At 38.4% G+C, this 27,473-nt stretch overlaps 1 long non-coding RNA gene across 1 annotated transcript in view; it reads right to left on the bottom strand.

The window, feature by feature from the left end:
- Positions 1-26,068, bottom strand: part of LOC124295610 — a 79,633-nt gene extending 53,565 nt beyond the window's left edge. Inside the window, exons 1-2 of the long non-coding RNA XR_006905504.1 lie at positions 26,031-26,068; positions 25,226-25,874 (exon numbers count right to left, since the gene is read on the bottom strand). This is a non-coding gene — a long non-coding RNA (uncharacterized LOC124295610). The remainder of the gene's footprint in view (positions 1-25,225; positions 25,875-26,030) is intronic.
- Positions 26,069-27,473: the final 1,405 nt, after the last annotated feature.

The following is a 27,473-nucleotide window of genomic DNA, read 5'->3' as shown; positions in this document are numbered from 1 at the left end:
ACTGCGATTTGAAAACAAATCATACGACATTGATTGCAAACGAATATATTGCTTGTATAATGGTAAAACGTTTCTGTTTCGTTTTATTTGCATTGCACGGAGTGACCTTTCTTTTTTCATTTTTTTTTTTATTTACGTTTAAAATTTATCAACCGAATATCCTATCGGAACTTGACGATAATCGTAATTTTCCAACGACCGTTCAACAAAATTGGAAGAGAAAGACGAACAAACAGGGCTCGTATCGTCACAGGGCGCAAAAAAAAAAAAACAAAAAAAAAAAAAAATGCGCGTTTAACAAACGATTAAAACAAATCCGGTGAGTAACGTATCGGGTATCGTATAGCGAGTTTAAGCCATGAGCAACAAGTGTTGCTTCTTTATCCTTAGCGCGAATCGCTAAGATAAAAGAAAGGTAGTGTGCGGGGTAAGAAGAAAAACGAGGAACGAAGCGAAAACAATAAGAAAAAAAAAAAAAGCAACGGGGCTGTAAGTAGAGAATCGGAGGGTTGAACGTACCCCGTGTACTTTTCTTCTCACCCCGCGGTGTGTATCCACAAAAGCTTGCGGGAGGGGGGGGGGAATGGAAGAAGAGAGTCGAATCAAATTCTCGTGCATGCGGTGTGAAGATCCGACAGAAGGAGGTAAGAAGAAAAACTGGGAACGGTATAAAAAAAAAAAAAAATAAAAGATAAAATAAAAAAAAAAAAAAAAAAAAAAAAGAATAGAAAAGAAGTGAAAAGTAAAAGCGCTGGCTAAAGAAGAAAAAGCTACCCTGCCAAGGGTGGGGGTGGAGGTAAAAACGAGGATCCTCCTCCGACACGTTTTTATGGATACGCTTTGCACGTCACTCGGCGGTCGTCAGTCGGCCGTGTCAGTCACATATCGCCACCCATCTCGCCTCGCATTAACTGTGAAATGGATCACGTATCTTCCCGATCGTAAAACGTCCGACGACGCCCGTCGCCATTTTCCACGAGGTTGTACAAACGTCGAGAGGCCGCCGAGCTTTTCCTCCATCCGCGTCCTTCGACAAGGTCATTGTTTACATCTCTCCGTGTTTCTTACACGCCGAAAACACCCTGTTTTATACTTTTCTCGAGCTCAGAACCCTTTCGCCGCCGCCGCCGCCAAGTATTTTATCATCGTTATCACTCTCTCTCTCTCTCTCAAACTTCGCCTTCGCGTGTTTTTTTTTTTTTTTCAAATTTATTTCGCCTTTTTTCCACCCTCCAAGTTCCCACGATTCGGTATAAAAATGTATGTCGGATTTATTACAGGGGGGGGGGGGGGGGGAGGATCGTTTTGCTTTTGCCCTGACTGCAGATTTTTATGTAAAATGTATATTTGTAGAAAAGATTATCGTATGTAATTAACAATAAGCTGAAACAATTACCGGTTAGGTTAGGAAGCGAAACAATTACCGGAAGCGAAATAAACAATTTTATACCAACTGTTATTATTCGTTCAACTTTTGGCGCAATTGTTGTTTTTTTTTTTTTTGTTTTTACTTCTCAACACCTTTGGTGGTATAAGAAAAGTATGGGTTTCGATTTTACAGGAAACAGCTCGATGAAAAAAAAATAGAAAATTACAAAATTTTACAGTCATACGATGGATATAAAAAATTGCCGCGTCCCGAAAATTAATTTAAACTTCTGGTTTTACCGGAAACAAAGCAATTTTCAATGTTTCACCGACAAGCATGTCGATTTTCCACTTTATTACTGTCTCCGAGTGAAAGACTATCTTTTTTTATATTTCCCGCTTTAGATATTCATTTAAAAAAAAAAAAAAAAAAATCGATCAATTTTCCGTTGTTGAAATGAAAATAGTCAAGGACCGCGCTTTAACCGGAAGTAAAAATGTCTCTCACCGTATTTAACCCGGCAGATAGGCGAAAGTACTTCCGTTTATCGATTTTAACCGATTTCGGCTAGATTCAGGGCAAACTGCATTCGGCCCACGAACCTTGCCCGCACGTGTATGGGTGGTAGACTTGCCCAGAGAACGTGTCCCGACAACGTCCCTCGGGTTCCGGACGGCGGATCCCAATTGCCCGAACTGGAACCGAACAGATGGCACCCGGGAGTCCCTCCCTTCCCCCAGTTCAACATTGTTTAACATTGTTTAGCCTGCAAATATCTGTGCGAGTCTGTGTTGATGTGTAGAAAATAGAAACGAAGCTGGAGAGATAATATCGGGGCAAAAGCGCGGCTGCGTACGTTCTTTGAAAAAATAATCCGGGAATAATTTCGACTTGACGAAATATTCATCCGGCTTGCAGGAGGATATTCGAAGGGATGAAAAACGGAATCAAGGACAGGGCGAAAAAAATATTGCCAACATTTTTGAGCGCGGATTAAAACGAGACGAAACTTTCGCGTATAACACAACTCGCAATTCCCGAGTCTGATAATCGCTGCTCGAATATAATCTCTGCAGCGGGTGAAAGAATTTTTCCGACTGTTTTTTTTTTTTTTTTTTTTTGATTTATTTATTTTTTTTTTTATTTCGTTTTCATTGCAGATTTTACAAATCTGTGCAATTTTTGCAATTTTTGTTTTTTTTTGTTTTTTTTCTTACTTCGTAACCCATTGCATGATAATGTGGTTACAATTTGCGTCCGCTTCTCTGTAATTTCTATACCTTTGCCGGTTTTTTATAATTAATCTGAAATTCACTAGCGACTTTTGTTTTCACAATTTATTAGCGCAATTTTCGACAATTGCAGAAGCGAGGATGAGTTTTCATCAAGTTGAAAAATTCAAACGTATGTATACCGACAAACTTTAGTTATAGGTACGCGGTTTTACGCGTTCGCAGAGATTATTATTACATATCCGCGCAAATGGTGTGGAATTTTTTCATTTCTTTTCCCCGCATTCAGTTTAACGCACAGAATAATATTCATACCGTTTGACGAGAATTTACAGACTATTATATTTTTCATGTACAGATTTTGTGTATAGAAATACAAAGGATTACAGGTACGTATGTATGTATATACATATATATATATATATATATTTTTCGTTGTCAAACGTTTGGAGAATCAATCAGCGAGATTGGAAAAAAATAAATAAAATAAATAAAAATGTATTACACTCGCGGAAATTTAACATTGCGGGAAAAATTCTTGCCGGAATTAATTATCGATCGTAATTACGAATCGACTTTGATTTTTTTTTTTTTTTCTTTCTTGGGATGAATATTATTTCATATCGTGCAATTAAACCTTCTTTATTTTTGTTTCTCTTCGGGTATTCAATGAATTTATATCCAGATGTTGTATCGAAACAAATTGAAAATATATAACACAACAAAGACGAAGAATGATAGAAATAAAAAAAAGAGCAATGATATTTAAAAATTATAAAAAATCAAGAATCGTATTTAGTTAGAAATTTGTAAAGTTTAAAACTGACTGATCAGTCAATCCGATGTCCTGAAAATCATCTCGATATAAAAGCTGTCGATTAAAACCGACTGGAATAGATTTCGGTCGGTTAAACAACAACGCGATTCAAAGTTAAAAAAAAAAAAAAAAAAAAAAGGAAACCTTGAAAAATTTCGAAATCAAAGGACGTACTGCAAAATTTCGCGAGACTCGTTGCAGAGATTCTGAATCTGCGATCGCGAGAATCGGTCTCCTCGGGGGTCAGATTATATGTATATATATATATACATATATATACATTCGAATAACGTAAAGAGTAATATTTTTCCATGGTCGAAGGGGACCGTCAATGTAAATATCAGAGATTGGCCAGTATCTGGCAAATATTTGCCCCCAGCCTTCATCGGGGGCGAGATGTATACGTTGTATCGTAAGCACACAAAACGCGTGTGCGAAGCTATAACGAACTATCTATCCGCTGTATGGCGGGGTGGCTCATTTTTTAACACCTTTTTTTTTTGAATATTTTTATCTCAAGACGATGGTGTTCGAAAAATTTGTGACAAACGTTGAGAGAGAAGAAAAAAAATAAATAAAATTGTCACAACACCTGGAGGAGGTAGGAAAATATTTAGAGTTCGCTACCAATTATTTAGTTAAACTTTTCGTTTATTTTTACGTGCACACCTGACGGACTTCTATTTACATATATTAGTTTGTTTTTTTTTCGTATCGTGGCGCAGTTAATCATTGTTTATAAAAAAATCGGTACCGAAAACGAAATACACTGATTTTGAGAGAAATTTTTAGTTCCGGTTACCGCTCGGTCCTTAACTATTTTCATTTTTTTACCACGATCGAAAAATATTGTTCTACGTAGAAGAGGAAAATTAGTTTTCTAGTATCCGTTACTATTATTTCTCATTACGATCGCTGTCGCTATATTTTCTTGCAACTGTTGGGAAAATTTAACGCTCGCGCAAGAATAAATTGACGTTAAAGCCTTGTTTAACTAAAAAAGTAGAGTAAATCTCACAAACTGATTTCGCGTTGCAATAACCAAAAAAGAATCGACGATAGCGCAAAATGTTTACGCGTACCTCGTTTTTCGTAATTCCAACAATATTCAAACAGTTTTTTTTAACTATACGTGTTTTACTCAATTTTTCTGGTTAATGTAACAAATGAAATTTTTATCAGTGTAGGGACATTACGGTGATGCGATATTCTTATTTCGCTAGCAAAAACTCTGATCCAAATTTCTACGAGACGATTAATCTTTCGGATAAAAGACGAGGACATCCAACTGCGGAATTGTTAGGCGTAGTTTGATGCTGATTGGCAAACGATTAATTGGACCACGATATGAAAAATATGCACCAATACTTATAACCAAGTCCGCGAGGTGTGCGCATAAAAATAAGTAAAAAATATTTCGATAATTGGTAGCGACCTCTTAATATTTTCCACATGTTTTTTCAAGTTCGATAAGCCTTCGACCCAACTTTTTGTTCCGTTTGTCGGGAGAGTCGTCGCATTTAAATCTCGAATCCCTGCGTGATTTTCTTCATTTTCTTTATTTTTATTCATTTTTTTTTTTATCTCTCCTTCTTTTCTAGTCTTTTCTTTTTTGGAAAAAATTCTTTACCCTTTTTCGCTTCGCGATTTTCACCTTCACGTATTTATACGTGTCCATTTTCACCCCCGTTTTTCGATTATTCAACATTTCAGAATCTGCACAGGCTTCATCCTCGATGTATTCAAACGTGCATGTATGTATGTACATAGATACACGTATATATATATAATGCACGGATACCTATTCATACGCCTCGGTCGGATTGAGTTTCTGTTTACCTGCAGCACGAATCCCGGATGTAAATCGTCCGGCACGAGCCACTCTGTTATAAATATATACGAACTTGCGATTAAATCGCTGCACGAATCCGCGGATCAACGATTATAATCACTTTTTTCATTTCGGTTACGATCGGGACACGCGGAGAATGCTAATACGAGTCTGTAGGTATTTTTTTTTTATCACAGAACAATAATATATTCGCGATCATGTAATAGGATATTGTAATATTTTGTTTTTTCCCACATAGGTATGTACAATCACAGTATAACAAAGAAAAAAAGCAGCACAGTTTCGAATGAATGGAAAAATGTTGGTAAAAGAAGAAAAACGTTTTTATTTGTTTATTTTTTTTTTTTTGTAACGCGGAGAATGACTTGACAATTTTTAGAAACGATCAAGATTAGTTAGCCGAAAATTGTCCGTTTAGAATTTTATCGAGAGATCGCATTCTCTGCATTGTTGAACCGTGTTGCATAAAAAGCTCTGACAATGAAACCTAATGACCGGGTACAACCAACTTCCACTTTTACCGATCACGGTAATCTAGAAAAGGGTTGAAGAGAAAAAAGACAGCAAAATTCACCCTAAAATTCGAAGAAAAACTTTCCTCGTTACAAAAAATATTCAGTGTCTACTATATTAAGAAATATAACGAGCGGAATTTTCAATCCTGAATATTTCCTCTTCTCCTTACAGGACAGACAAAACGAGAAACGAGAAAAAGGTGAGGCAGGGAAAGATGAAAAATCATTTTCCATTGAAGATAAAAATGACACAAAAAAAAAAAAAAAAAATTGAAAAAAAAAACACCCTCAAATTTGACAAAACACTTTTCTCGCGACAAAAAATTTTTAATCCTCTTTATTTCAAGACGTGCAACGCGCAGTAATTTCTTACCTTAAATTTTTTGCTCTCCTCCTTACATCTCGGTGGATTATAAAGAAACAAGAAATCAACATGTGAAAAAAGAAAACTCGCTTCCCGATAATCCACCGAAATTTCCCTTCGACTCCGAAATCAGCGGTTCGCTAACAATTGGATCGTTCTCGACCGTCGTTGTTCCCTTGGGTATTTCCTCCCGTTCTCCACCCGACGGTGAACAAGGAACATATATCCAGAAGCGTGGTAGAGATCTAGGGTGTTAAACGGTCGGCCGGGTTGGTGGATGAGCAGGGTTGCACCCCGGAGTAAAGGTCGAGTTTCCCTTTCCCTCTCTCTCTCTCTCTCTCTCCCTCCCTCTGTCTCCATCTCTTGGCTCGTTTGGTCACGCGAGCTCAACGCCGACTCACCCCGTGTCGTTTTTCCCGCCTCTTTTTCCCCTCTCTCTCTCTCTCTCTCTCTCTTATCATGGGGTGTATCATCATCGTCGTGTCGAGAGTCCGCATCAAGCGAGACAAGCGAGACAAGCCGGGCGACCTTAGTTCGAGGGTTGGGGGTTGGGGGTTGGGGGAGCCCGCGCGATTAGGGACGGTAAGTGTATAATTTACCGTCATCATTTTATGAAAATATTTCGAGCTCCCCCCATACTTACCACCCCCCTCACAGGAGTCGAGCACCAGGCGCCCCAGGTGGAAACCGGCATTCCCCCTGTCACGCGGCGTACTATTAATTTCGCCTTACTAATCTCCAATTTGTGTCTCCTTACTTCGCAAAGTATTACTACGTTCACCTTTCTCTCACCCCTCCCGCCCTCCCTCCCTCCCTCCCTCCTTCACGCCCTTCCTTCCGCCCCCAGTGTCTCTCAATTCGAAAGAGAGAGAGAGAGAGAGAGAGGGAGAGAGAGAGGCCGATTTATATCCCGTACGTGGCACACGCTCCGAATTATATCACGGATGGATCTTGCACTACACCCCCACCCCCGACCACCCTCGGACTTTTTCTCCCTCTCCCTCTCCCTCCCTCTCTCTCTCTCTCTCTCGGAAGCTCTTTACTCAACCTCTCCGATTCGCCTCTTCCACCGTGCTTTACAAACCCCGCAAGAAAACCACTTTCCAAACTTCCAAACCCTCGACCTATGACCTGCAGCGTTTCTTGCTCGTCCTTCGCACCGACCACGCTGTGCTGCACCCCTTTCCTTCTAATTAAAATTGCCCCGGAGAGAATATTCGCCGGGTGCTCGAAACGGTCAAATTTCACATTTTCTACCACGGATTTTTAATTTTTTTTTTTTTTTACCTCAAATAATGGGAAAGTTTGAGGTTACATTATTGATATTTCATATTAGCGGAATTTGAAATTATTTTCCGGATACGGTATAACGAGTAAAAAGAAAAGAAAGAAAGAAATACGATCGGGGTTCGATTTTTTTTTTTTTGGAAAATCGTAAATTCTTCTTCATTTTCAATCGGTAAAAATACCTAACGAATGCAACGGTTGAGGTTTGTTGTTAGAAAAATTCTGATCCGAAACTCGAAACAACGAATTTTCATCGCAGTAGAGCAAAACGAAATTGTCAAAAATTCAAATTAAACGTACAATAATATGGCAAAGGATGAGAATTGTTGAATCCTCATTTTCAATCGATACAAATCATCGACAAACAGATGTATAATATTTCTCAAAAATTACGGCACCGAAAAAATGACGTATCAAAATTCGGTAGAAAGTGTTTAAAAACTTCAAATCGTGATTAATTTTGTCTCTTTCAACGGATATACGAACGACCACAGATAAACGGTCGTAGTATATTTTTTTTCTTAACAAAAACTTTAATCCCAAAACTATATTTTGTTCGTAACCGTGATATTAATTTTTTCTTTTCTGCTAGCAATTTCACCAAACTCGGTCGAAAAAACTTCTTCAATTCTCTTACGTCAAATGGATGATAATTTGGAAAAATGAAAAAAACTGAAACGGTTCGATTTCGGGGGGGTATATTTTTTTTCGCTCTGGTTTTTTTTTTCTTCCTTCTCCTTCTCCTTTTTATTTGCATCAGCTGTAAACTTCTAACGTCGATCAGACGTGGAACGTCCCTTACTTCCCCCCCCCCCCTGCCCCTCTTTTTAACCCCATTGAATTGTTAGAGCTGCTCGACTGCAGAACGGGATAGCAGTCGAGAGAGTTCCGGCGGGTGTGTGTTTGAAAAGTTTTAAATAATTCCAGTTTCATAAGATTTCGCGTGTGCGAGTTTTATCCGCTCATGCGCCCTTCTTTTGTTACAAGATCGATATGCAGGGTGGTTTCCGGTACCAGAAAGTCTTCGAGCGGATCAAACACACACACACATATATATATATGTATATAAATTTTGTTAACTTCTTATCGACGTTGCCTATGTGGTAAAAAATTATTTATCTTCCTTCAGCCGCCAAGGAGTATATTAATTAACAAATACGCGGTCGGTTTGAAAATTTTCCTCCCCCCTGTGTCTTCTGAGAAATAATAATAATAATAACAAGGGGTTGGGAATTTTCGCCAAAGTCGTTTTTCAGCTGGAGATCCATTTTCGCAAAAGCAAGTCTACGAAGTTTTCTCCTCTTTTTTTCCCCCGCGTCTGTTCTCTCTCCGTTTTCTTTTTTTTTTCTTTTTTTTTTTGCAAATTCTTCGTCGTTTTTTGCTTCTTTTTAAAAAATTTTTTTCAACGAAAATGAAATCGTTCCTTTCCTTCCACGACGAGTCTCCGAGCCCTCAGGGGCCATTTGCTCCCTTGGGGTTGGTCCAACGACTCTCAAGTTTAGAAGAAGGATTCACTTCGTTGGTCGCCTTCTTTTGTTGACGATATGAAATGTTTCGCAGTTTTCCGCGAGGGAGACCAGAAAAAGCTTAAACAAGGGGTTAAGAAGACTCTCGAGTGCCCCGCGTGCCTCCGACCATCAGCAGCCGCTTCCCTCAAACTCACCCTAGTTAACAATATTTCAATTTTTCTCCTACTTCCCTCTTCTTCTCGGCCATTAAACTCGCGTTTTGTACTTTTTTTTTTTTTTTTTATTTTATTTTGTTTTATTTTATTCTACTTTTTATTTTTTATCTCACTTTTTCTCTCTCTCTCTCTCTCTCTTCCCTCTCCGCCCCTCAACTACCCGATCGCGCAACTTCACTTGCGAAAACTGAAAGAAGTGGGTAAATTAAGCGAAAAGTACAATTGCGTCGAACGGAAAAAAAAAAAATAAAGAAAGTGATGAGAAAAAGAGAAGAAAATAAGAAGAAAAAAAGAAAAAAAAAAGGCGAGAAACACATGTGACGAGCACATTTTTGGTATTTATACCGATTCAAGGAAACACTCGTAGCGTAATTCATGCACACATTCGCTAATTGACCAACCGTCAATCGGATAAATTTCACGCTTCTGTTTGCTCGGAGCCGGAATCTCTGCACCAACGGGTCCGAAACTGCGGGCGCTACGATATAATTCGTACTCGCAGATTTTTTTAGATCGCTTGAAAATTATGCACTCTTCGAAAAACAAGAAACATAAAAAAAGAAACAAGCGTACAGCTTAATTGGAAAAAAAAAAAAAAAAACATTTGCACGCCGGTTTCTTATTACTTTTGGATTTTATGTTTGGTTTATTATTGGGAAAGTCGATTTTAACAGGCGGCTTTATTGTTAGACAGGCTTTGAGCCGAACCTCGGACTTCCTGTTCTGTAAAAAAAAAAAGAATGATCTCCAACTGCGAATTTCGAACTACAAGTTCGGATTCTTGATTAACGATTTTGAGCCTCTCGGATACGATATTACATGAAAACATGACGTTTCCATCATTACAAATTTTGGATTCGTTATCGATGGGCCAAAAATCTTCCCAATTTCTACCAAGATTGGAGCGCCATTTTGAATTTCGCAATCTGACTTTAGATTCGGAATCAGCCACCCAAGAAACCGACGATTATCGATTTTCATAAAAATCCAAATGTTTCGAGTTTTTTTTTTTCAGCATATTGAACACGCCAAATTTAAATTTTGCAAATTTTACCTCAGATTCATGATTAGCGACCCAAAAACCCCGACGGTACCAATTTTCGATCAAATCCATTCGTTCATTCTCAAGATATCGTCGTTTATGTTCGATTTCTCACAATTTTGTTATTCAAACAATTGAAAAAGTTTAATTATAGAAGAGCCGCGTTTATTGAGATCAAAATCACCGAAATCCGGTAACTCGTTCTCGATATATCGTCGAAGGAAAAAAATTGTTCACATACACAGACGCAGACGTCGATTTGAAAACGATTGGAGGTGATTCTCTAAACTCAAAAATATGAAGATCCAGGTAAGATCTCAGCTTTTCATTTTTAGGTTGATTGAAAATAACTTTCTTTGTTTTCCTTAAACATAAAAACGGGAAGTTAAAAAACGTGATAAGAAAGGTGTGCTTTTGCTAGTCGAGTAGCGAAAACTCACGGCCCGCATTTCGAAAATTCCTCGGAGATTTAGGGAAAGCTTTTTGAAAAGGCGGGGGGGGGGGGGGGGGGGTAGCGACGGTCGTTTGTATAATTGCCCCCCTCCCCCTCCTTCACCGCCCGCGACCACGGAAAGATAACGAGAGTAGGGTGAGCGGGCAGCTCTTTTGGCAAAATGTGGAGGGACAATTACGAGGGAAGAGATGGAAGCATGGTTAGATAAGGGGGAACAACAACAAGAACAACAACAACAACAACAACAAGAACAAGAACAAGAACGAGAAGCAAAGGATGAGACAACGGCCAAGACGATCCTGGGACCATTTGACTTACAAGGACGACGGTACTTTAGCAACGAAACGGTGCCGGTCGGCCCGCAGACAACTTCCTTGGATATTATTACGCCACCTATTCTAGATTCAAATAATCTGCCGGCTAAAATCTAGACTGGTTAGTATACGCATAGGTATACACATATATATTTATATATATATATATATATATTGCAGGATACGCCGCTCTCCATTATCTTTATTATAGCCGAGCCTTCAGAGGCTCAATGTCGTCAGGACTTGAGAAGGTTGGGGAAGGTTGCTGGTTCGAGAAATTGATGCTTTCTGGTGCGTTGTGGATGAAGATAGTCGTAGAATCAGAGCATTTGTCAAGTTATCGTATCACCGAGCTTGCGAAAATCGGTCGCACGTAGACGAAAAAGAGATGTTAGGAACGACTGACGAAAACTTGGATCGGTATCAATGTTTTTTTTTTTTTTTTTCGGAAATCTCGGTGATTTGTGTACGGATTGTTTGAAATCTGCTAGGAATAAATTTGACGGTCTATTGCGCGGTTTCTAAGATAAACCGGTGAGTGGGAATTTGTTTTTTTCTGTAATCAATCACACATTGATAGCAATTAACGTGAAATGATTGATAGGAGGTGAAAGATTTTGATGAAATATTGCGGGAATAGGATATAAAAAGAATGATGCATAAATTCCATGATTATACAGTCTATAATAAATAATCGTGATTCGTAATAAAATATAATAATGCTGTAGATATGAATATGAACAATGCTGTAATAATGAAAATAAAAAAATTAGTGTTTGAGAAAATTTTCGGAAAATAGTGTTTTGAATAAAATCAGTAATCGCGTGGTGTGAAATTGTATTTAATAAATGACTAACGATTTTTAGATGATTTGAAATTATGCATCGATAACTTGTAAGCTATTTTCATCATTCCGTTACTTACCATTTCTACATTTTCAAAGAGGTCTTCAATAATTTGTGATAAAAACGTTCCAAAGTATGTATCAAGTTCTGGCCAATTCCAAACTCAAAAATTTTACCAAAGGTGTTTAGAAAAAGTGACGGATTAATTTTCGGATTTCAATTACACCATTTTTTTTTCTCATTGCTAAACGATTTCATACAATTTCAATTTTGAAAACATTCAGTCACTTCAAACGACTTCGAAACATCTCAAGTGACTTCATAGTCAAAGATATTCAATGATTTCAAACAATTCCACAACATTTCACATGATTTCAATTTCGATGATATTCAGTGATTTCAATCGATTTCATATGATTTCAACCACGACTATCTTCTGTTAAAAATGGTCTAAAGTATGTGTCGAGTTCCGGCCAGTTCCAAACTCAAAATGTCCACAAAAAATTGTCTCGAAAAAGCGGCGAATGAATTTTTGAATTCTAATTCCATTCTTTTTCTTTTTTCTCGTTGTCAGTGGCACAGAATTCGATCCTCGAGCTGATCTTCGCTCTGTCAGACTTGCGTCTCCCTTTATTTTTATTTTCTAATCGTATCGCTTTTACCGATTTTCTTAGCTGTTCCCGTCAAACGGGACGGACGCGATCGTATTCTGTAATTAAGTGAAATTACAGCGTGTGCGACTAATTACAGAGAGCCAAAGGCCGCCGGCAGGCCTGGGTGGGCAGCCTCTCTTCTCTTCTCTTCTCTTCTCTTCTCTCCTCTCCTCTTATTCTCTCCTCTCCGCTCCTCGCCGCTCCTCTTGCGTGTCGTTGGGTTTCAGGAAGGCGTTTTATCAGCGAGCCACGGCTCGGAATTGCAGGGCCGACTTCACCCTTCTCAAACCCTTCTATCGACTTCTCCGAAAATCAAATTTCCAAACGCGGCCAAACCTCATGGAGAACATTAGCGCGTTTAGTTTATTTTATTTATTCATTTTATTTCGCGATTCGTTTCGACGAGACTTCGAATCATCACCACCGAGTCTTTGAACTTCGAAATTTTCAATTTCGCGTTCACTCATTTTTTCTCTCCCCAAAAACATCGCTGGAGAATCAATTTAAATTCCAAGAACTCCGACGCGGCACAAATTTTACAGGATTTTACGTGAATTTCAGATAATTCATTGATTTGAAAAGAATAAGGAGAAAAAGAAAAAAAAAAAATACCATTACAATCCGACGTAGAAAAATTTGCATTGAGCGATATTAAATTTACCTCAAGAAGTGAGACGGGAGGAAGAAGAAATATGTAGGAAAATTTTCGTACTAAAAATACGGCAAAAAACAGTCGAACAATTAACGTGAAGAATTTTATTAAGTGTCGAAATAAATCCAGAAGCACGATCAGAAAATTTTACGAGCACAAAAAAGGAAAAAAAAAAAAAAAAAATTAAATAAAATCGTAATAATCAAAATTTGGATATTTATACCAGAGGAGATCGGAAAACCTTAACGCAAAAATTGGCTGAAAAACGTTCGCAAAGAAAAGAGACAGAAGAAAAATAAGCTCCTTGCAGAGGTTTTCAAAAGAAAAATGTTCCTCGATATACATGTACATGTGTGTGTGTGTGTATAAACACATAGTATGATATATAAGGTAATTAATTATTATTTTTACCCCTTAAATTTTTTTTTTTTCATCGAATTTCCATACAGCAATTAGTCCCATGTACAAGCAAGCGCACGGAGCCAGCTGCTAATTGATTATAATTTTCCATATAAATCTGTCTGGTATTGTACATAGATATGTACGTAAATAATATATTCACCTTTAGCGGGTTGTATAAATAATATTTATACGCTCATATATACAGTACCGTTGGTAAGTTCGAGATCACTTTTCGAATCTTGGATCGCGCGGGTCAAAAAGTTTAGATACCTTGGCCAAAAACGGTGTAGAGAAATGTTTCAGGTAGCATTTGAAAGTAGAAAGTATGAGCTTCGTCGTAGATTTTTGTAAAATTCACTAGCTGACGTTAAACATGTTTTTCGCGATTTTCGTACCATCGCAAATTTGCGCGTAACTTTCTCAGAAAATAGCAATAGGAATTATTTCTATCGAGCTTTAATCTCGTTTCTTAATTCTCTTCCACTTTTCCAATATCTTTCCGCAAAGTTGTGCAACGTAGTACAGTTTCGGCGATTCAAAATCAAATGTCAAGTGTGAAAAATGATTTGTCATCTTATTTCGCACGGGTGAGAATTTTTTTTCACAATTATCCAAACCGCAATAATCGTTCCAAGTAATTCAACATTCCCGTACAACGATATAACAAGGTAGACGTGTAGTAATTATAACTGTTCGTCGAGGATGCAGACATCGGCAAGTGGTTAATTTCTACACATGTTATAAGACGTGGGCGTAGGCGGCGTACTTAAGCTTCGGGCGAGAGTATTTAAGAGGCGTCGCGACGCCGAAGCAACTTTGAGTTATGGCTTCTCTTCTCCTTGCATCGGTTATACGTGTGTGTGTATATATACATGTGTGTGTGCGTGTGCTTAGTCGAAACAGTAATTATACAAGTTGACGTAACAATTGCTCGATATTTCCGCATCGCATCGCGGGAAGAGAGGCATTCCGTGTCGATTGCAGAAAGTATTCACAATCGGTATCGGATAAATCGGCGAGCATCTTCACAGGCGATACCGGTGGTTGTTTGATCGTTCTGGGTCCGTGGTCCGAAGCTCCGAACCGAAGCCGAGGAATCGGTCCACTTTGTCCATAATTTAGTTAAGAGTCATGCGTGTGACGTGTGTGGTATAGAATTATAGAGCGGGCGAACAACCGAGCCGCGAATAGAGCTGGCGACGAGCCAAGTTACCCCCTGTGACTTATTATCCCTCGCTTATGTCCATTACCGGCCGTCTGCCATTTATTCGTTATGGCCGACCATATTCATAATATACCCCCGATACCTCACGCCTGCATCTGCGCAAAGACCGAGAGGGCGATTAACCGGGAAATTACAGTCTCTTATCAACAAGGGACTATTCAGCCTTTGACGGATTACGCTGAAAAGAGAAATTTTTATTTCTCAACTATTTTCATTTTTTACCACAATCCGCGATACGTACTTCTGGGTATTTTTCTCAGTACAGGTGACGAGCCTTTGCCAGATTTATGCCATTTCACGCGATTGCCGGTAGCTTTGACAAGTTCCATGCCGATCGAAACTATTTCAGGTCGTTTCAACTTGGAAGGTATTCAGCGATTTCGAAAGATTTTTAAACAATGAAAAATTTTTAAGACACTCGGCGGTTTCGAACGATTTCAAACGTTTTCAATGCAATTGCGAATGATTTCACTTTCAAAAACTTTCGGTGATTTCAAAGAATTCCGTGTTGTTTCTGTTCCAAAGTTGTTCGGCGATTTTAAACGATTTCAGTTGATGTCAGTTTCGGAGATATTCAGTGATTTCGAACGATTTCAACCTATCCCAATATGATTTCAAGTGATTGCAAATTCGGAACTAGACGGTAATTTTTTTCAACGACTTCGGGTAATTTCAAGCGATTCTCTCTTAGAATTTCAAACGACTTGTGTTTGGATTTTGTTTACACGATCTTGTCAGCAATTTTCAATCGATTTCTCAGGGATCGCTCTCACACAAAGCATCTTTCTTGCAGATATTTAATTACATTGGCTGCCGAGTTACTTCTATTTGTAAGTAATCCAAGAAGCTCTGTATTAAAAGAATTAAAATCTGCGATGTGGCCAGCCTCCAAATTTACTCTTTTCTCACTGCAGAATTATTTTCTCTAAATGTCGTTGAAATTTCATCAAACAGTAAATGGACGTAACCGTGAATAGGTCGAGTAAATCGATACTCAATTTCGAAATCACGCGATCAATGCCATACCGCCATATTGTATCTAAAAAAAAAGATTACAAAAGAAAATAATCTTGCAAAGTATTTCGTATAATATTTTTTCCTGACATCGGCGAAAGAATTTATTGCTAATCGTGGATAGTTGGGTGCTTGAAAATCTTATTTGAAATAGGAAATCGTGCAAAATGTTTCAGTTTTAAAATTCAATCTTGTTTGCAGTGAAAATTATGGGGTTCAAAGTGTAAATGAAATATAATTCCTTTGCACGGAGATCATTTTTTTCTAACTTATTCAACCGTCATGTATTACGGGGAAAAATTCTCAAACTGCTTTGTTTCCGTATATAATATGATAAAATTCCGCGGCTCTCTGTTGAGCAAGAAACAGCAGCTGCGGGTATAAACGTATGAAAAATGGCGAACGAAATGAATTTTCCCTATGGTGAAATCGCCGCTGCTTCCGGCTCTGGTCAAGCTGCCTTCTTCTCGGGACGTCGTATAAAAACCAAACTGCATCGTAAGGCTGAAAATTGAAAAATTTACCCCGCTCACTTTCCGTTGTGAATTTTCCGTCATCGTCAGGGATCGATACGTAATGATTTCGTAACTTTTCGCTCCGTAGATACAGGGCAATAATTATATCACACGCGATTTTCATCCATCGAATTTTCATAAATCCACCAAAGCTATGTCTTGAACTCTTTTCCGCCGACGTCAAGTTTCTTGATTCGTTATAAAAATGTATCACGGACCATTTTTAAACATTCGTATCAAGGGAATTCCATGGAAATCCACCAATTTTTATAAGTTCTATACAAATTTTGAAAGGTTAAGCAGATTTTGTGTATTAAAAAAAACTATTAAGCAAATATACGAGTAATATCGTTCAAAATTCCTATTCGTATATATATATATATATATATATATATATATATGATAAATTCAGAATTTTACGCTCTGCTTCCCTGATTTCAGATGATTATTTAAAAATATTCGAATTTCTTTCTACCGATAATTTCAAGTAATAATTAGGGTATCGACATCAAATCATGAGATTGTACGAGTATATTATTCTCACTGAATTCGAATGGTTTTTCTTTTTCGGCGATGGCCAAAAAATTTTTGATAATACAATTTCATAACTTCTCCAGGTTTTCCAATGCCCAAAACCTATCACTTCCAGTAAGTTACCAATCATTCGGTTGATCAACTTTACATTCGATTGAAATTCAATTCGAATCTAAGAAAAATATAAAACCTAAAAAAAGGTAATTTTAAGCCAATATTTTGTTTTCTCGACGAAAAAAAAATAACATTTGTTACCTCAAAAAAAAAAAAAAAAAGATCATTTCAAATTCCCACGATAGAAAAACGACACTTTCAGCTTACTCCGTTGCCAAATTAAAAATTACCGGACCATTTCAGGTTTTCCAATTTTTCCAGGCTTGTGATAGGCGAAACAAGAAATGAAACAAAAAAGTCTTTTTCAAATAACAATCGGCTAGTCGCGAGGTTCCCGGTACGAAAAAATTCTGGAAGAGCGATGAGTGGCGGTATATACATATATATATATATATATATATATATATATATATTGTATTATATATACGTGTATAGGTATAATACAGCCGAAGGTGCAGATGGATATATTCCCGAGCCACGGTTGTGGCGGAGCGTGTAATTGGAATGAATATTGAGAAGTTAGGAATGGAGTTGTAAGTAAACTTTGATGCCTGAGGCTGGAAGGCTCGCGGCCTAAGAGCGTAGACGTGTTGCGGACGCCGTTCCGCGCCTCGCGCCTCGCATCGCCCCCATCATCGGGATCCTGAATCCACGACGACGACGACGACGACGAGCGTCGCCCGAGACCCGAAGGAAGGTATCCATCCGCTCCCTAGTTTCCCGGTTTGTCACCACCGCCCGAATCACTTTTCATAAACAAGGGGCGCAGAGCTCTCGGTTTTACCGGGATTCTCTAAAGCGGGATGGGAATGACAGAAGAAAAAAAAAGACGAAACAAAAAGACGAAAAAGAAGGAAGATAAAAAAAAAAAAAAAAGAAAGGATTTTCCTCACGCCCCCCGATCTCGACGGGAAATTAACGGAAACTTTTCTCTTCTCTCTCGCTGCTCTCGAACCTTGCGCAGAGATATAGTAGTTTCGCGTCAGGAAATTTCCTCGCTTCGCCGCGATCTCGATGGCGAGGAAAATGTAAAAATGATTTTCCAAAAGCAAACTGAAAAGAAAAAGAAAAAAAAAAAAATAAAAGAAATTCTTCCGCGACGACTCCAAGTTCGATGTAAAATTGTGTTACGGACACCGAGTATACGGTTTTAAAAGATTTTGTTTGTAGTAAAAGGAGGAGCGAATGGAAAATTTCAATCTCGTGTGGCTTGATGTGAAAGGGTGTGGATTATGAGGGGGGGGGGGGGTAAGTTGAAAGCCTAGAAGAATTCATCGTTGCGTTTCTTCTTTATATTGTTTTCCTTCAGCCTTATATACATATATACCTTTTCTTTTCTATTCGGTTCTATAGCAGGTTGGATTTTCAAGTGTGCAATAAAAACCAGTTGCCTGATAATATAAAGATGATTTGATAAATCTAGTCACGTAGACCTCTTGCCGCGGTGTAATATATGCGGGGAAGAGAGAAGGAGAGAAGAACGAAGAATTGGCGAAGGAAAGCGCGAAGGGTGATGTTGAGGAAGGAGAAGGGCTAGGGAAATAAAACAAAATACATTTCTACCAAAATTGAATACAAATTTCGCTTATTTGACGTAACAATTTTTATACACGGTATACGGGAATAGAAAAAAAAAAAAAAAAAAAAAAATAAATACATTCACATCTATGCAGAATACAGATGTGTAGAAAAGAAAGAGCGAAGAAAGAAGATAAAAGAACAAAAAAAAAAAAAACAGAAACAAAAACCACCCTCGGAATGCGAGAAAATAAACGGATGGGAAAATGAAAAGAAAAATGCGAACCGGATATATCACCCAGTTTCAGGGGTACGGTGAAGGGGATGGGGGAGGGTGTAGGGGGGGGAGGGAGGGATGAAGTGTGTACAGTCGTCAGCCAATATCGGGGTAAATAAATAATTGCGCGTCGTGAAAAAGGGGAGGAAAGCGAGAGAGAGAGAGAGAGAGAGAAGATGGGAATAAAAAAATGAGAAAAAATAAAATAAAATAAAAATAAACTGAGGGAAGGGGGGGGAAATAATGGCAAGGAAATAACTAATTTCTCTACCCCCATATGCTATATAATACCAACATTAGGTGTACATACATATGTACGTGTTATACGTTGTATAGAACCAGCCTCGAACGTGAATTCACAAATTAACTAATTACACTGAAATCGCACTCGATCTGTTGCACTCGCCGCTGCTGCTGCCGCATTCAAGTTCGTATTTTGTTAAACAACAAAGTAATAACTTGATAAATAACCGGTGACATACTGATCTACGGTTTTAAAATTAAGCTAATTAAACAACTCGGTGATTGCACGCACACTTGATAAATAAATATCGTCCCTTTGATATATATGCGTGTATATTTTGTGTGCGCAGGTGTGCGTGTGAGGGAGTAATTTTAATGTAGACTATTTGTTTCTATTGGTAAAATTTTTCGTGCATCAATTATGGAAAATATGAATTTTAGGTTGTTATTACAAACTGTGCGAAATGTTTCCCTCTGATTAATTCGCTGGATTTAATTCGGTTTCAAATATTCCCGGGGCAAAGTTATTACAGCTAGCTGCAGGCTATGATTTGATCATGGTTTTTTAATAATGCTTTCGGATCGAGTGAGTGAGAAAATTAATTTTATGCGAAACTTGTATTTATTTTTGTTACCAACAAGTTTCTCTGAAATTCCTGATTGGATCAAGCTTTTCATTTCGAAAAATCATCAGAAGCTACGAGATATACATTTTTCTACAATTTTTAATACGTGCAAATTCGAATATCCCGAAAACTCGAAGCTTACGAATTTCAGGGAAAAATATTTCATTTTTCCAATTTTCTTTCCTCTTTGCTGAAAATGTTTATCGATTAATAAAAACATGACGGAAATAAAATTATCGAGAAAAATTTCGTACGTGGATAAATTTCTATTCGCTAAAGGCTCTGGGTTGAAAATTTCCTCGATTGTAAGAATTTCGGGCTGAATATGGCAGTTTTTTCAAATTTTCGAATGATTTGAATAATTGTGTAGGTTAAAGTTGCTCACAACGGGCAATTTTCCGATTCGAATATTTAACAAAAGCCGACACGAAGGGCGATCATTAATTAATACAAAGCAGAGTGTGCGAAGGTGGAAAAGTGGATCAGGGACACGGATCCTGGTCTCTCAGGTATAGTTATCGGTTTCTGGAGGAGGGAAACGGCGAGAGAGAAGGAGAGAGAAAGAAAGAGGAAAAGGAGGGTGGATATTCGTCGTCGTCGTCGTCGTCGTCGTTAATGCATAACTTTATTCTATTCCTCGGAAATTAGTTGAGCCGTCTTGGCACGTCTTTGTCGAGCTGTTGGTGATAAGTTTAATATGCTAATTTTGGAGAACAGCTGCGCAACTCCCTCTTCCGAGCAAAATACCAAAATTATTGAATTTAAATTGGCATCATTACAATTTCTCACCGCGCAGCAGCCTGGCCTCATGGAATTTCGAATCTCGTCCTCGGCCGCCGAACCTGATCCCTTAATTTCAACAAACTCGCGAGAAATCAATCACCTTTCCTTTGTTTTCCACATTGGATGTATAAAACGACGGTTTAGGTTATTGGACGATGTGTTGAGAGAAAAAAAAAAAGAAACAAAAAAAAAAAGAAAAGAAAAATTTTTGATCAAGGAAACGAGACCCTGGTGAAAATTTCTACTACTACGAATTTTTACAGAAGTAACAAGATTTCCTATTATTTTTTAAAAAATTGTATGTACGATAATTACAAATATGCGTAGTTTTTTCGTAAAGAATAGTACACATTAGCTTGTAGATTTTTTTTACCGAAGAAAAACGTCAAGTTTCTCGAAAATCTACAAGTTTTTATGACAAACTATACATATTTATACGATTTTTTACAAAAACAATTTCTTGCAAGAAATTTTACGAAATTACCCAATTTCCTTAAAGATTCGTAGAAAATCTTATCATAAATCATTTTCACCAGGGAAAGTAAACACAGTTAATTATTCCGCTTGGATATCTAGGAAAGAAAAAAGAGAAACTCGTAGTTTCGCTTCGATGAAATATTTCGTAATAACGATTCAAAAATCGCTCTTATTCACCTTCTGGTAGCTAGGAAAGAAAGAAGACCTTGCTGCAGGCGGTTATCAGTTTTTTCGAATTTTCGTGCGACGAAAAGCGATCGAAAGAAGGGCGGAAGACGATTTTGAACCGTATTAGCGGCGATGGAAAAGTGCGGCGACCTTTCTGCCCGCTTAAAAATGGGAAAACGAGTCCCATTAGGGGCGCGGCAACGCGAATAAAGAGGGTGCATGCAGGGTGTCGACAGGCGGTTCTGTCATTCGCTTTAATCGCTTCCGGCGGCACTCCGGCATTCCCATTGTCGGGCAGCGCCTCTCTATACTGTAATAATTTAATGCCCGAATATATGCAGGCATACGTAATAAGTCGCCCTGCGTATTCAAAGTCTGGCGTAGCGCCAGAATGTGTTGTATATATATATATATATATATATTTGTTAGAATTTAGGGGTGGCGAATCGAAAGTTCGAGGCTTAATTAACCGTCTACTAATTATTCAAACAACAAATTACCGGCTGTTTTATCTGTCGAACTCTCAGAAATCTGCTGGTAGAAAAAACAAAACCAATTTTCATACCTGATTGTTCATTAATTTCCAAGGTATACCATTCCACGCCTGGAATCGATAGATATTGACAAAAAACTAGTGTCTGAATTATTTCAGATCTTTAGCTCGATTGACAAAGATGTCGGATAAAATTTACTCAATTTTTGAGTAACAAAGTTCGAAACTACGGTTTAACTCATTTAATTTGAATAAATGAAAAGAAAAGATATTTCCTAATTTTTTTTTTTGATCAGACAAAACGAATTGATCAATAGTTTTTCATTTTTTTACTCGAAACCCTTTCCCATTGAGCGAAAAATCTGATATAAAATTCAGACGCTGTTTTTTCTTCATTAACTCTTAATAATCTCGATTCCAGAGGTAAAAAATATTCGTTAGAAATTCACGATCACTTTACAATGTATGTGATTGTATTGCGAATGAATTGAGATCAACGATGAATGAATTTCAGGCCAATGGCTAGATTTTGCTTGACGATTATTCGAATCTCTTCTGTGTCCTTTAGCCGTATAGTGAATGAATATTTCAGCCACTGTTTAAACGGTGCAATTTCTGCAGAGATTTAACCTCAGCGGCCACGATTCCAGCGCAGCGAGCCTGATAAAACCGACCGCATATTATCTGAGAAGAGTAGCTGCTTCTGAACTAGCCGACCTCAAACCGCGGGGCACTTCATACGCAATAATAAATTCCAAACTATTCTGACTGTATGATAAAATAACGCCGAATGAAATTCCTAAAGGCGAGAACTGAGGTTCGGAACTCGTGCGATAAATTTTCTTTTTTTGCTTCTACTCGGATTTGGGCGGAAGCGTGAAATGAATTTTAGTTTTTGTAAATTCGTGGTTTCGCATCGCTTGAATTTCAAAGATTCGCGCCTCTCTGACTTGTGGCACATTTATTTCGCCAACTTTCCGCAAGCACAGTGTCGACTAGTTAATGCTGCTATCTCGACGAAGTTTTTTGTAACCGACTAACAATTCAACGAAGAGAAGGTAGATAGTACTGGATGTTGAGTGGTTATCGGTTACTGGTCTGTAGAATTCCTTACTTATCTACGGTAGATATTACAGAGCCTGTTTATCATGGCGAAGCGCAGGTTATCGACAGCAATCGAGAGTTGCAAACGTTAATTTCGTTTTTTCATGAATTATCAAGATTAGAATGTGTTGATTAGGTATTGAAATTATATACAGAGTGAATTGGAAATTGGTAACGACTGCGTGGATCGTCGTCTGATAAATTTTCACGCATTCAAGGCCGTATATTACCAATGAAATGTCGCAGTTTTCTATCAAAAATGTGTTATGTCAACTTTTCCAAAATATATCAAAATATTCCAGGACTTTGAATGGATTCGAGAACCAATTTTTGTTTTCCAGGATAATTCTGGGTTTTGAGGATACTTGAGGAGCAGAAGAAACCCTGGAAGTGTCACTGTAATAGTAACATGTAAAGAAAGCGCAGGAATAAACAGTTGATACTGTTGCATCACGAATGAGTCATGAAGAAGCATTAGATGCTCAAAATCGACTGCGAAATATTGAAATATAATAATAGTTCCCAGTCCGCATTTGTAGTCAGTTGAAAATGTTCTCTGCATTGAACACGTCAAACTTCACTAGCTTGTAAGGAAAAAGCCGTGTAAGAAAATGGACCGAATAACTAATCACCATCCCTTTTGTCGTAGAGAATAAGATGAAGAAGTAAAGGAAGAACGGATAGGGGTGAAAGTCGGACGCTGCTCGAGTAAGATATGGACTACACCCGGAGGGAGTGGGAGGGGATTTTATAATTAATGTTATAATTGATAACTTCTGTCGAATTGGAAAACTCCTATATTGAATCGCGAATACCTCGAGAACGGTGATAGATACGGCAAAAATAGCAATAATTTGGGATCAGGCGGTGGGGGAAATTTAATTTTAATATTATAATTAACAAACCCTATCAATTTAACTAATTCCAACCTCAGATCACGAATATCTCGAGAACCGTACGAGATACGCCAAAAATAGTTCAAATTGATGACGCTGAGGCTAGGAGCGTGATTAGGCAGCGAGATGCCTAAATTGAGGGAAGAAGGAGGTGCGGGGCCACGGAACTAAAATTATCAGAAGCATACTCGGAAAATCATCATAAAATTCTTCTATGTAGATTTTGAATCACATATTACTATCTTGTTGCAACTTGGGAGTGAACGGACTCGGTTGTTGAATTATTGTTCAAATAACAATTGTCGTCCGAGTTGAAAATACACACGTGGCAAAGACACTATTTTCGAACGCTAAACCAAATTTCAACCTGCAATCTGAACACGACGAAAAGCGAAAGTTAAACTGACAATCAAGGGTGAAAATGACGCAGCCAACACTCAACTGATTTATAAAACGACATGAATCGGGAATTCGTGCAGACCGTTTCAGAATCAACTACATTATTATGTCCGTTTTTCTTAGTACTATACGTGTTAACCCTTTCAGTCACGCATTTTTCCACTCAATATTTTGGCCTGAATTTTTTTATTCCAAGGTTTTTGGATTCAATAATCACGAATCTGAAGTCAGACCTCGATAGTTTCTTAATCTAAAGATGGCAGATGTAACATGGAAAAAAGTATCAAGGTTTGAATATTCTGGCCAAAACTTGTTACTTAGGAATTGGGGTTATGCGAAGTAACAAGGATCATTTAAGGGGGTATTCTAGTGTAGAAATTTGAAAAAATCAATTTTTTTTTTTTTATATTTTCAAAGCTTAACCTTTTAAGAATCTGTCCTTGAAAGGACAAGTCAAAATTTCAATTATTTTCAGAGATATAGCTATTTTAGTGACACGTCTTCAATACTGGCTCGGCTGGAACGAATACTTTAAACGCGTTTTTCTCAAAACTACATTTTTCAAAACGGTTGACATGATTTCTCAAGTTCTATTGAACCGATTTACTTGAAATTTGGTGAGAATCTTCTCAATACATGTCTCTATCGCACGAACCATTATTGTAACGAAATAATAATTTTTACTATTTTTAAAAAATTCAGAAACGTCCAAAAAAGTCAAAAAAAACGTATTATTTTTTTCGGACAGCCGTAATTTGGCAAAAAAAATTTTTTTTCGACTTCTTTTTGGTTAGTACGATAGCTGCATTTATGTAGATTAATAATCTTTTTTTTTTTTTTTTTCTGATGACCACAAGGGTAGAAATCGTGGCGACGAGGATACTGCCTTTTGTTTTCCCCTTCCACTTCAAGGACGCATAATTCCATGAAAATTTATTTTTTTGTTTTTAAATTCATTTTGTGTGCTCTTAATATATAAATAAATAAATGATAAAAAAATGGATGATAAAAATATCAATAGCTTTTATTTTATTCACCGTCAAAAAATGCTCGAAATTCGGGCCTCTAGACTAGAATACCCCCTTAAGGTTTTAAATAAACTGAGATAAGGTGAGGACACGAAAATTTTTCGTTTTGAACGCTGAGATTCCCATTGCGACTGAAAGGATTAAACAGCGTGAACAATGTGTCGTTCGAAGATGCGAGGAGACCACAATTCTACACATTCGCGTAACACAATAATACCCAGAAGTCACTCAAGTCAAGCGAAACGAGAATTATTATGGTGACATTTAAATAAGAAATTCAAGGAATTCCTTTGCTGTCATTTAAAGAATTATTCGCTGGACACACTCACCCCTTTACGTGGCGTCGAACCCATTCTCCTCGGTTTGACGTCCAGAGACGAGTGAAGTTCGCCGCAGCTGCAAATCCGCCAACTTGGCGTCGTCGTCGATTTCCATCCTCCGTTGTCCCAAATCACAGAATGTACGCACAGACGAGCGTTCTCACACCTTCGAGAATCTTCTACGATGTGCGAATCGCGGCAGACCAGTCTAAAGTCGCCTACCGAACGGAACGGATGTCGGAAGTAAACAATGAGCCTCTAGTTTGTCCTCGAGACGCAGCCTCTCCGTTTGATCCGATCGCCAGCAGCGTTGCTACGCAACGTAAACAGATTTTGAAACAATTGTTTGTTTTCGAATCTGTTTACGTCGCGTAGCAACGCGGCTGACGATCGGATCGTACGGAGAGGCTGCGTCTCGAGGCTGTTTATTTCCGGCATCCGCTCCGTTCGGTAGGCGACTTCAGACTGGTCTGCCGTGTTTCGCAAATCGTAGAAGAGTCTCGAAGCTGTCTGAAAGCTCTCCTCTGACTTGTGCTTATCTGTCGTGATTTCTGGACCCTGAAGCAGCTCAACAACGATTTGAGGAACGCACTTCACTCAGCACCGAACACCGGCGACCGAGGCGGACGACGTGCAACGCTCCGATACGCGACAGGATCTGTATTCAATGGTAAAATATCGTACACACTCAGCTATGTATAACATAACGTGTAACATTTATTGTTTCACCATTTTGAACCGATTTAACAGACTCTATCATGTATTTGTCTTATCAACGTCATGCAAAGGCCAGCCTGCAATATTATATACGTACATATTTACTCGATTTCATCCCGACGACAAGTCGTCATTTGTTTCCGAATCTGTTTACGTCGCGTAGCAACGCGGCTGACGACCGGATCGTAAGGAGAGGCTGCATCTGTAGAACAGACTAGAAGCATATCGTTTACTTCTGGCATCCGCTTCGTAAGGCAGGCGACTTCAGACTGGCCTACCGTGTTTCGCAAATCGTAGAAGAGTCTCAAAGCTGACTGAACGCTCTCCTCTGCCTTGTGCTTATCTGGCGTGATTTCTGGACCCTGAAGCAGCTCAACAACGATTTGAGGAACGCACTTCACTCAGCACCGAACACCGGCGACCGAGGCGGACGACGTGCAACGCTCCGATACGCGACAGGATCTGTATTCAATGGTAAAATATCGTACACATTCAGCTATGTATAACATAACGTGTAACATTTATTGTTTCACCATTTTGAACCGATGTAACAGGCTCTATCGTGTATTTGTCTTATCAACGCCATGCAAAGGCCAGCCTGGAATATTATATACGTACATATTTACTCGATTTCATCCCGACGACAAAGTCGTCATTTGTTTCCGAATCTGTTTACGTCGCGTAGCAACGCGGCTGGCGACCGGATGGTACGGAGAGGCTGCGTCCCGAGGAGAAACTAGAAGCTTATTGTTTATTTCCGGCATCCACTCCGTTCGGTAGGCGATTTCAGACTGGTCTGCCGTGTTTCGCACATCGTAGAAGATTCTCGAAGGTGCGAGAACGCTCGTCTCTGCGTACATTCTGTGATTTGGGACAACGGAGGATGGAAATCTACGACGACGCGAAGTTGGCGGATTTGCAGCTGCGGCGAACTTCACTCATCTCTGGACGTCAAACCGAGGAGAATGGGATCGACGCCACGTAAAGGGGTGAGTGTGTCCAGCAAATATTTCTTCAAATGACGCCAAAGAAATTCCTTGCATTTCTTATTTAAATGTCACCGTAATAATTCTTCAAGTGTCACCGTGGAGACGATCTCGGTACGATTTGCTTATTCTCCACAATAGGATATAATATTTCGCATAATTTTTTACTGCTCGGTTGTTTGCTGCAGCCTTATAATTGGCGCTGAACCGAAACTCTAGTTAATATGGTTTAATGTATAATTATGTCTGATCGATCGCTTTGAAGAATTCATCACGATATCGCAAATTTTCTGTATTTGGTTTCTGTTCTGTTGTTAAAAACCGTTTGACTATCTGCGGAAAGTCTTTAGAAAACATATCTTTAGGTGCATCTTGCAGACTTTTTTCTGGGTAGCGAATGAGACTGATTGTAAGTTCAAAAGATCTGGCCTTAGAGCTGCAGGAGTAGCTATATTTGAAAACAACAGAGACACGACAAATAGTTTTAGTTCAGAGATGGATCTAGCATTCGGTAATTCACAATCATACGAGTTTAATAAATCATCTATCGGAGA

Source organism: Neodiprion lecontei, chromosome 7, assembly GCF_021901455.1.
Source record: "Neodiprion lecontei isolate iyNeoLeco1 chromosome 7, iyNeoLeco1.1, whole genome shotgun sequence".
NCBI lineage: Eukaryota > Metazoa > Arthropoda > Insecta > Hymenoptera > Diprionidae > Neodiprion > Neodiprion lecontei.
The sequence above is the reverse complement of the archived record's forward strand: the minus strand, read 5'-3'. Positions and strand labels throughout refer to the sequence as shown.